Below are 12105 nucleotides of genomic sequence, written 5' to 3' on the forward strand. Positions count from 1 at the left end.
TGTGGGGGAACAAACCATGCTTTCATCACACAGTGCTGGCACTAGACACTGCTTACTGGTTTGGCATGGCACAGCACCATAATTAAGTCATAATTAGATCATCTATGTTGGCAGTGACTTGACAAAAAAGATTAGCATGCCAAAGTTGACCACTTGGCCCTAATGTGGTAAGATATCCTGTAAACTTTATTAAATGCCTTTTCTGAAAAATACCTAGAACAGACAGGTAGGAACCCCACTCATTATGGCAATATATATGATCCAATGGAAACAAATAGACCTGACATTTTTGAGGATGTCCACATCAAAACTGGTATCAGTGACCACAATACAGTTGTGGCAAAAATGATTACCAAAGTACAAAGGACAACTAAAAACAAGCAGAAAGATGTATATGTTCAGTAAACTAGATAAAAAAAACCAGTAGTGTCACATCTCAATGAGAAACTTGCAACTTTCAGTGCAGGTCAGCAGCATGTCAAGGAACTCTGGCTCAAGTTTAAAAAGATCGTTGACCGAGCACTGGATACATATGTACCCAGTGGAACAGTTCATTGTGGGAGGGAACCTCCATGGTACACAGTCACTGTAAAGAAACAGAGATTACTGCATAATAGCTGTGAAACAAAGCATAGTGCTATAGACAGAGAGATGCTGAATGAAATGTGTTTGGCTGTCAAGAGAGCAATGTATAACGCCTTCAGTAACTACCATAGCAGAATACTGACAAGTGATCTTTCACAGAATCCAAAGAAATTCTGGTCATATGTAAAGGCAGTTAGTGGGATCAAAGTTAGTGTCTAGTTCCTAGTGAATGAGACAGAAACTGAAACTGAGGGTAGCAAAGCCAAAGCTGAAATGCTTAATTCCATTTTCAAATGTTCCTTTACAAAGGAAAACCCAGGAGAACTGCCCCAATTTAATCCTTGTACCACTGAAAAGTTGAATGAAATGAGTATTAGTGTCAGTGGTGTTGAAAAACTGAACAAAGCTCCAGGCCGCAATTCCCTGTCAGATTCTATATTGAATTTGCAGCCAAGTTCACTTCTCTTCTATCTATAATCTATTATAGAGCCCTCAAACAAAAAATTGTGTCCAGTTTTTGGAAAAAGGCACAGGTCACACCCATCTACAAGAAGTGTAGTACAAGTGATCCACAAAACTACTGTCCATTATCCTTGACATCGATTTGTTGTAAAATCTTAGAACATATTCTGAGCTGAAACACAATGAGGTATCTTGAACAGAATGACCTCCACAGTGCCAACCATCATGGATTTCGAAAACATCTATCATGTGAAACCCAACTCACATTTTTATGATGTGACATACTGAAAGCTTTGGATCAAGGCAACCAGGTAGGTGCAGTGTTCCTCGATTTCTGAGAAGCTTTTGACTTAGTATCGCACCTATGCTTATTGTCAAAAGAACAATCCTATGGAGTATCAAGTGAAATTTGTGACTGAATTGAGGATGTTTTGATAGGGAGAACACAGCATGTTATCTTGGATGGAGAGACATCGTCAGATGTAGAAGTAATTTTGGGCATGCCCCAGGGAAGTGTGCTGGGACCCTTCCAGTTCATGTTGTATATTAATGACATTGCAGACAACATTAATAGTAAAATCAAACTTTTTCAGATGATGCAGTTATCTATAATGAAGTACTATCTGAGAGAAGCTGCATAAATATTCAGTCAGATGTTGTTAAGATTTCGAAGTGGCGCAGAGACTGGCAAGTTGCTCTAAATGTTAAGAAATATAAAATTTTGCACTTCTCAAAATTAAAAAAAAAAAAAGTCGTTTCCAATGACTATAATATCAATGAGTCACTGTTTGAATCGGCCAACTAATACAAACACCTGGGTGTAACATTTTGTAGGGGTATGAAATGGAATGATCGCATAGGTTCAGTTATGGTTAAAGCAGATGGTAGACTTCAGTTTAGAGGTGGAATACTGGAGAAGTGCAATAAGCCTACGAAAGAGATTGCTTACAAATCACTCATGCGACCAGTTCTAGAATGTTGCTCAAGAGTGTGGGACCCATACCAGATAGGATTAACAGGTGATATTGAATGTATACAGAGAAGGTCGCAGTTTTGTTTAATCCATGGGAGAGTGTACAGAGATACTGATGGAACTGAACTGGCAGACTCTTGAAGACAAGGCATAAATGCCCAGAGAAAGTCTATTAACAATATTTCAAGAACTGGCTTTAAATGATTTCTCTAGGGATATACTTCAACTCCCTACATATTGCTCACATAGGGATCATGAGGATAAGATTACAATAATTACTGCATGCACAGAGACATTCATGCAAACATTCTTCCTGTGCTCCATATGTGAATAGAACAGGAAGAATGCCTAATAACTGCAAAATGGGAATGCACCCTCTGTCATGCGCCTCATGATGGTTTGCATATTATAGATGTAGATGTAGAAAAGTAACATGAGCGAGCCCAGTGGCAGAATTTTGTGGACATATAGTAGTAATGCAATTAGATTAATTACATTCCCCATGAAACACAGTAAACTGATCACAGCTCTACATGGTTTCAAAAAATTTATTTCAAACTGATTTGTCTAGACTAACAAAATGATACAAAGTATCTGCAATGTTTCTATATCTGTTAAAATCTTATCACACTAGTTAACGGAATAACTGCTACGTGGACACACAAAGCGGAAATCTTATGATGGAAAAAAGCAGTTTGTGACTAATAAATAGAATAGATGCAAATCTGAAATCAGGGTCATAAAGCATAGGGTGCCACAGGACTCCATTGAGGGTCAAATATTGTTTAACCTGTTAACAGGCAATGTTGAAGTTAGTGACAATGAACAGAAAGCACTGGACACAGATTACAGAAAAAGCAGTAAATGAAAAACAAAATCTGAAAACACATGAAAGAAATGAATTTATTTTAGCCAATAACACAGTACAATGGAGCAATCAATGAAAACTGCTTCATTTGAATTAGACAATGTCCATGGTACTTATCAACAAAAAAGAGGTAATTATTGATAAAATGTAATGGAAATATGTCACCATCATAAAATTTTGAGAATTTACACTCAACAAACTACAATGGGTAAATTTTAAACAATAGCTGCTGTAAAACAGCACTATAATATTTGTTATTAAGTAGCTTCCACAATATAGTGACAAATATATCTAAATAAAATGATATTTTGTTCCCTATGTGTATTAGTGTCTACATAAATGTACAATCAATTTACGATTTTAGCACCTTAACTGCAGTGTTAGATAAAGGTAATATCACTGTGAAGTATCACATTTGTTAATTATTTTCTTTAAAAAATAATAGAAAGCATAAATACAGTGGAACTTTGCTTATTTGGCCCTCATTAATGCAGATCTCAAAATCATTATTATTATTTTTGTTTCTTAGTACAGCAACTATATTTTATTTGATACTCTGAAAGTAAAAGCAATAACAATTGATGACACAACCATTAAATTTAGAGTCAGTCAACTGCCAGACACAAATCCTAGCAACGGTGCTGTTAACAAGTTGAAATTGAATTTGCTGCAAGTGTAAAAGACGTAAAAGAGGAACATTATTTTTTTCCAACAATTTTCCTTTATCCACCCCAAAAAGGATATTTAATGTTTTGTCCATGAACAAAACTCCAGTGGTATCATACTGGAAGAGCAGCATGAAAAAAGTGAAGACTTTTGTTCCAAAATGATAATAAAGGACAGTTTACAGAACTAGGGGGAAACCAAAAAAGCAAAAAATGACTCGCCAGATGACGTACTTTACTAGAGGTTTTAGGGGTTCAGGCCTAATATTGCAGGAAAGAGGAATAAATTTAAACAAAACACTTTTTAATGGCGATCATAACTCCACAGTCAGCCAGCGCTGGCTGCAAAGGTAGATAGATTGACACGGACATTGTCAACTGTCAATGACTGGTGAAACCCTTCCAGTGACTACAGTAGCTGCTGAAAATTTCAAAAAGGAATTAAAAAAATCATATGTCCTTTGACTAATTGACTCCATAATAAGTTTATAATGCTGATGAATTTGTTTATCAGATGCTATCCAATAAGACATCATTAGATTCCAGATGAGATGACTCCACAAAAGAAAAAGTACAGTGTTACAATAATGGCTTGCAGTAATGCGGCTGGGAAACATAAAATCCTTTCTGTGTTAAGAGAGAAATAAAATATCCTCATGCTTTAAAACACACAAATTGTCACTCCTAGCCATGTTCTCTGAAAATTTTTTGCCAAGGTTTGCGTTTGAATGTCATATTGTTGACTGACAATGCTTTGTCACATCGGGAAGTAGAACAAGTCAGGGTCGCTTCAAAGTAAAATTTCTACTACCTAAAAATGTAACAACATTTGCAGCCAATGGACCAAGGAATTCTAGAAAATATTAAGTGTGTGGAGAAGGACAACTATTGAGTAAGTTTGTCGAAAAATTCCGTACGACCAAATTGAGGAGCAAATCTCCAAGGTCATGGAACATGTCAGCACACGAAATTATAACATAAAAGTAAAAACAGATAAAAATAAAATGTTTATGAATCCGAAAAAGTAAATTCATAAGTTTAAGAAAACACAATCAACAATACAGCAAGAATCGGCTTAATTTTTCAAGGAACTCCTCGACAATAGAAGGAGTGTCCCATGAGGAAACTCTTCAGTTTCGATTTGAAAGCATGGGGATTACTGCTAAGATTTTTGGATTTGAGTGGTAGCTTATTGAAAATGGATGCAGCAGTATACTGCACACCTTTCTGCACAAGAGTTAAGGAAGTCCGATCCAAATGCAGGTCTGATTTCTGCTGAGAATTAACTGAGTGAAAGCTGCTTATTCTTGGGAATAAGCTAATATTGTTAACAAGAAATGACAGTATTTATTTATTATCTTTATTTTTTGAGAGGCCAATGTCAAAATACCCTGCCTCGTGAACAGGGGTCGACAAGAGGTTCGTGAACTTACACCACTTATTGCACAAACTGCCCGTTTCTGAGCCAAAAATATCCTTTAAGAATGGTAAGAGTTTCCCCAAAATATAATACCATACGACATAAGCAAATGAAAATAAGTAAAGTAGACTAATTTTCGTGTCAAACGATCACTCACTTCAGATACCGTTTGAATAGTAAAAATGGCAGCATTAAGTCTTTGAACAAGATCCTGAACGTGGCCTTTCCACGACAGTTTACTATCTATCTGAACACCTAGTAATTCGAACTGTTCAGTTTCACTAATCATACCTATTCTGTGAAATTAAAATGTCAGGTTTTGTTGAATTGTGTGTTAGAAACTGTAAAAACTGGGTCTTCCTGTGATTTACCATCAGTTTATTTTCTACGAGCCATGAACTTAGGTCACGAACTGCACTATTTGAAACCGAGCCAATGTTACACACAACATCCTTTACTAACAAGCTAGTGCCATCAGCGAACAGAAATATTTTAGAGTTACCTGTAATACTAGAGGGCATATCATTTATATAAATAAGGAACAGGAGTGGCCCCAACACTGATCCCTGGGGCATCCCCACTTGACTGCACCCCACTAAGACCCCACATCACAGCCATTCTCAACATTGTGAATAATGATCTTTTGCTGTCTGTTGCTAAAGTAAGAGGTGAACCAATTGTGAGCTACTCCTAGTATTAATGGTCCAACTTCTGGAGCAATATTTTATGATCAACACAATCAAATGCCTTAGTTAAATCAAAATATATGCCCAGCGTTCAAACCTTTTGTTTAACCTATCCAGAGAATATAGCATTTTCAGTTGTTAAATGACTTCTAAAGCCGAACTGTGTATTTGATAGCAAATCGTGTGATATAAAATGATCAATTATCCTTACATACACAGCCTTTTCAATAACTTTAGCAATCACTGATAGAAATAGGTCTAAAATTGTCTACATTATCCCTTTCTCCATTTTTATAAAGCAGCTTTAGTACTGAGTACTTTAATCATTCAGGAAAATGACTGTTCCTAAAGGAAAAATTACAAATATGGCTAAATACAGGACAGTACTTTAATATTCTGCTAGGCACTCCATCATAATCATGAGAGTCCTTAGTCTTTAGTGATGTAATTACCGACTCAATCTCCCCCTTGCCTGTATCACTGAGGAGTATTTCAAACATCAATCTCGGAAAGGCATTTGCCAAGAAAGTTATACGATTCTCTGTAGAAACTAAATTTTATTTAATTCACCAGCAATGCTCAGAAATACTATGCATACATCTGATTTACCAGTAACAGAAATATTTTTACTACAAACTAACTTTATATCGTCGACCTTGTGCTGTTGAGCAGAAACTTCCTTCACAACTGACCATATCGTTTTAATTTCATCCTGTGAATTAACTATCCTAACTGCATACCACATACTCTTTGCCTTCCTAATAATAGTTTTAAGCACCTTATAATACTGTTTGTAATGAGCTACTGCAGCTTGATTGTGATTACTTCTAACATTTTGATATAATTCTCACTTTGTTCTACATGATATCCTTATCCCACTAGTCAGCCCCACGGCTGCCTATTACTGCTGGTACCCCGTTTAGAACATTCTAATGGAAAGCAACTCTTAAAGAGCACGAGAAATGTGTTAAGGAAGGCATTATATTTATCATTTATGTTATCAGCACTATTTTACACCCTGCCACTCTTGTTCCTTGACAAGGTTTAAAAAACTCTCTATTGCTGTTTGATAAACTTTCCTATATTGTTTGTAATTATATGACATTTGTTTGAGTACAAAAGCCTCTTAGTGTTAAAATTTGTGCCTCATGCTCTTAAGGGTCATTCACCCTTTTACTAACAGAATGCCCATCTAGTAATGAAGAATGAATAAAAATATTGTCTATGGCTGTGCTGCTATTCCCCTGCACCCTAGTTGGAAAAAACACAGTCTGCATCAGATCATACGAATTTAGGAGATCTACCAACATCCTTTTTCTTGCACCATCATATATAAAATTTATATTGAAGTCACCACACATAACTAATTTCTGGTACTTCCTACAAAGTGAATCAAGAACCCTCTCTAGCTCGAGCAGAAATGCTCTGAAGTCATAGTTAGGGGACCTATAAATAACAACAATTAGAAGTTTAGTTTCACTAAATTCAACTGCCCTTACACAACATTGAAATATGTGTTCAGTGCAGTGCCTTGGTACATTATGGACTCAAATGGAATACTGTTTTTTATGTACATGGCTACTCCCCCACCCCACAAGGAAATCCTCGAAAAAGTGGTGCTCCGACATAGCAATAATTTCAAAGTCAACATCTATAAGCAGTTCACTAACTTTATCTCAAATACCTCTTATATTTTGACAAAATATGCTACTTCCTTCTCTATTTGGAAACATGACATCCTCTGAAAGTAAGCCCTTAGTTAGAGGGACTCCCTTTAAGCAGGTACACCTAAAGCTGACTTCAATCTAAAAAAGGTGCAGCTCTAATACCAACTACTACAGGAATTTTTCCATGAGTGATCCCACAACCACCTACTACACTGTCACCTACAAGGCTACAGAATGGCAACGATGCTGGCTGTGGTGATGACATTTGTTAATCTGCAGACAACAGTGGTAGAGGTGATGGATTGGCTGTCGAAGCTGGTGTTCAATCTGCATCCATTTTGACACATAAAGGGGAAACAACCTTCCTGGACAAAATAATGGTTTATTTGGAATGGTGGGCAGAAACAACTTTAGCTGAACAACTGCTTACCAAATGTTTGTGTTGTAGTGCTGCACATAAACAACATACAAATCTTGTTCAAAAGAAATTTACTGAATAGTTCAGTGTATAAAACTCACTGTTAGTATTTTTTTCTTATGTGTGTTCAATATTTATCTGAAAATAATATAGTTTGTGTGTTTACACGGAATCAAACATAGTCTATGTCTTTATGGGATCATAATTTTTTTTCTGAACTTCGCAGTTATCCAGATTTTTTTTTGAAGAACTACGATTCCATACTGTCTGGATAATTTAAATTCCACTGTCTTAAGAATTCAGAGTAAGCTTCGTACTTCGTATGCATTAAAAGTGCTGATCTTATACTGAAAAATTTCTTTCTTTAGTTCTGCTACTCACCAGTAGTTTTACTTTCTTGTTTTCTCTTTCATTCTGAGTAATGAATAAAGAAAATAGGTTACAGAACAAAATTTTCACTTGTAAATTATAGATTGCAGTGATCAGTCATCCTTTTTAAATTTTATTGTGCAGATCTATATTTCGGCTAGAAGCTAGCCATTCTCAATGCACTATTATTTTCGCTCAATGCATGTAATGCCTGTTGGTCAGGCTTCATACACAGTTCATTGAGTATTCAGACATAGGTATTAATGAAGTAAATGACTGGCTGAATGCACCAGCTTCGTCAGCCAATCCATCACCACTACCACCATTGTCTGCAGATTAACAAATGTCATCATACCACAGCCAGCATCTTTGCCATTCTGCAGCCACTCATTTACTTCATTAATACCTATGTCTGAATACTCAATGAATGTCTGAATGCTCAATGCATGTAATGCCTGTTGGTTGGGCTTCATCCACAGTTCATTGAGTATTCAATGAACTGTGGATGAAGCCCGACCAACAGGCATTACATGCATTGAGTATTCAATGAACTGTGGATGAAGCCCGACCAACAGGCATTATGTGCATTGAGTGAAAATAATAGTGCATTGAGAATGGCTAGCTTCTAGCCAAAATCTAGATCTGCACAATAAAATTTAAAAAGGACGATTGATTGCTGCAATCTATAATTTACAAGTCAGTATAACAGTCGCTGAGTGCAACAGCTTTCTGAATGGAAGGTAACCTAACAAAATTTTCAGTAATTACCTTAGATCCCTACCAATGTATAAGCACTACAGTTTTAATGAACACAGTGCCTTGGAAATAATTATATCCTTGAAACATCTATTTTTATTCTGGATTGCCAAAGAAAGCTTTAAGTACCCATATTAGTAATACCATAAACCAAAGATATTTTTTACTTCCTTGAAATGTACACATATAACAAATCATGTGTACCTTACCCTCATTTCTGCTGAGTCAGATACCTGAAGTGATGCAAGATGTGAATCTTACAGTGCTCTAACTAGGAACACAAAGAAACACTGGCAATAAAAGAGCTCCAGTTTATTGGGTCACTGAGTGACATCCACAAGAATACAACAAAAGTAGTTAACACATCTCAAACACATTTAACAACTGGGCCCTTATAAAGATGCTATACAGATCAGGTGTCACTGATGTACTGCTGCAAGCACATGCCAGACCTGGCGACGGCGGCCGGTGACCAGGCTGATGGGCATGGACATGGACATGGACATGGACATGTTTGTATGGGCACATGACAGCAAGCTCTTTAGCACCAGTGCGAAAACAGATTGTGACGAGTGTCAGTAAAATACGCAAAACAGGAAGATAAAACAGCACATAAAATGGAGTTAACAAAAGCTGAAAAACTATTACCCACTCAGAATCACGTAATGAAGTATTGTGTCAGTTGTAAAACATTAACGACATAGGAAGAACATGGTGTAAGGAGATAAAACAATATAGCAGATGGCTGATGAGAAGAAAAAAAAAGGAAGAGCGAGCCACTCTGCAACACACTAAAACCTCCAGCCTTAAAGTTTATACCAGAGTCCAGACAAATCACAAAACTTTAAAACCATAGTCACACTCGTCTCATTATCAACTAAGATAAAGGGCATATCTCCACCAATATTTGCATCTGCCCTTGCATCATGATATAAAACGAACTACATTAAAATATGGTGGATAGAGATGTGCATGCCACAAGCATCACAAAACGGAGGATCCTCTTGCCTTAGTAAAAAGCTATGTGTGAGAGGGCAGTGTCCAATTCTAAGACACGCGAGAGTCCCTTCATCCCGCCTGAGCAACTGGCAGGAGGAACACCACAGCTGGGTTGTTGACTTCACCAACCACAGCTTATTGGCCGTCACCACCAGCCATTCCTCATCCCACAACTGCATGCACTTCCTGTGTAGTGCAGAAACTACAGGCTTCAAGGGAATAGGACACTGAGCCACATCCTGTCCTCTGCAAGCCTCCTTGGCAGCCTGATCGGGCTGTTCATTTCCCCATATCCCTAAGTGAGTTGGCACCCAGCAGAATGACACCTGCTTACCCTGCCGTTGGATCAAGTACAGTTTGCCATATATCAGCCGGACCAACTCCTCAGCTGGGTACAGGTTCTGTACTGATTGTGAGGCACTAAGGGAACTGGAGCCAAAGAAAACCCATTTGCCCCAAATACGATGCATCTGTTCCAGTGCCGCGTGTGGGGCTCCACTGAGAAAATGGTATACTCGTCAGGAAGGCAAGTCCTGGTGATGTGGTCGGGGAACACGACAGAGCAGCCAAGGGAATTCCCTTGTTTGAAGCCATCAGTGTACACTACTTTGAAACTGTGATGCATTTCTAAAATGTTACAAAAATAGAGATTGAAATGTAAAATCTGAATATGATCTTACTTAAAATTTGTCAAGTCTAAAATAAGTCTGGGCCTCTGGAGAAGCCAAGGTGGAAATCCCGCAGTGGCCAATCGAATCCCTTCATGGTGCACCACATCCAACATCTTTAAATAAGAGGATCTCACAAACACATACACCATGCACCCATAATTGAGCCCGGATCGCACAAATGCCCTGTAAAACCAGAGCAGACATGTCCTGTCTGCTCCCCCTGTACCGTGACTACGACATTTTAAAATACTCAAAGCCTTAAGTGAGCATTTTTTCAGGTCCTTAAGATATGGTAACTACATAAGCTTAGAGTCAAATTTGAGGCCCAGAAACCTCACTGTGTCTTTAAAAGTAAAGTCAGTGTCCCTCATCCTCAACTCAGGAATGTTTAAAATGGAACGAGAATGGTTAAAAAGAACACACACAGACTTCTTGGTGGAAAACTTAAAAGCACTCTTCTGCGCCCATTCATCCAAATGTGGAAGAGTTAATTGCAACTGATGTACTGTTGTTGCGAGGCTTGAAGAAGAGCAAAACAGAGAAGTCATCCACAAACGAACACTGGACAGGACTTTTCACTATGGACATGATGCTGTTAATAGCTATGGCAAAGGCAGTCACACTTAAAAAGCAACCTTTAGGGATACCGTTCTCCTGCTGAAAGTGATCAGACAGGATTCACTGACTTGTTATCTCAAATATCGTGACGAGAGGAAGGACTGAATAAAAATGGGAAGACAACCACGAAAACCCCCATTCGTGAAGCTGCTCCAGGATAAGAGGCTTCCAAGTAGTATCATAGGCCTTCTTTATGTCAAAAAATATACTTAGAAGGTGCTGCCAGTATAGGAAAGCCTGTTGTATAGCCGTCTCCAGGAGGGCAAGGTTATCAAAGGCGATAACTCCTGAACCCACACTGAAAGCGACTAAGGATTTGCCTGGATTCTAAAATCCAGACAAGGCAATGGTTGACCATCCACTCCAAGGTCTTCCCCATGCAGCTAGTGTGAGCAACACCACTATAACTACTTGGGCATGTACTGTCTTTCCCAGATTTTAAAAGAGGAGTTAAAATTGTCTCACACCACGAGTCGGGAAAGTGACCTGACGCCCAAATGGCATTAAAAAGTGTGAGGTGGATAACTTTGTTTCGACTTATGAGGTGTTGCAGCATACTCTAATGGATCCTGTCATAACCAAGGGATGTGTCACGAACTGCAGACAATGCAGAACCCAGCTCCCACATGCAAAATGGGCAGTTGCAATCTTCATCAGAGGCGGACCGCAAGTCCAAACTACACCTCTCAGCAACTGCTCTATGGCGCTGGAAACCTGGATCCTAACTGAATGTTGCAGTAACTGTGGAAAAATACACTGCCATAGTCTGGGCAATGTCTCACGGGCTGGTTTGTAGAATGCCGTTCCCCATTATAGCAGCCATGGGGCACCTGTCTCCTCTCCCAGAAATTCTCCTGATGGTCTCCCACACAACAGAATTTGTTGTAGAATGATTAATGGTGTTCAGGAACTGTTGCCATGACCTCATTTTGCTCTCTCAAATAATTC

At 38.2% G+C, this 12105-nt stretch overlaps 1 protein-coding gene across 1 annotated transcript in view; it reads right to left on the reverse strand.

The window, feature by feature from the left end:
* Window positions 1-12105, reverse strand: part of LOC124616742 (eukaryotic translation initiation factor 2-alpha kinase 1-like) — a 152608-nt gene that overhangs the window by 96585 nt on the left and 43918 nt on the right. The gene's annotated exons all lie outside the window — the stretch shown is intronic.

This window comes from Schistocerca americana, chromosome 5 (assembly GCF_021461395.2).
Source record: "Schistocerca americana isolate TAMUIC-IGC-003095 chromosome 5, iqSchAmer2.1, whole genome shotgun sequence".
NCBI classification, from domain to species: domain Eukaryota; kingdom Metazoa; phylum Arthropoda; class Insecta; order Orthoptera; family Acrididae; genus Schistocerca; species Schistocerca americana.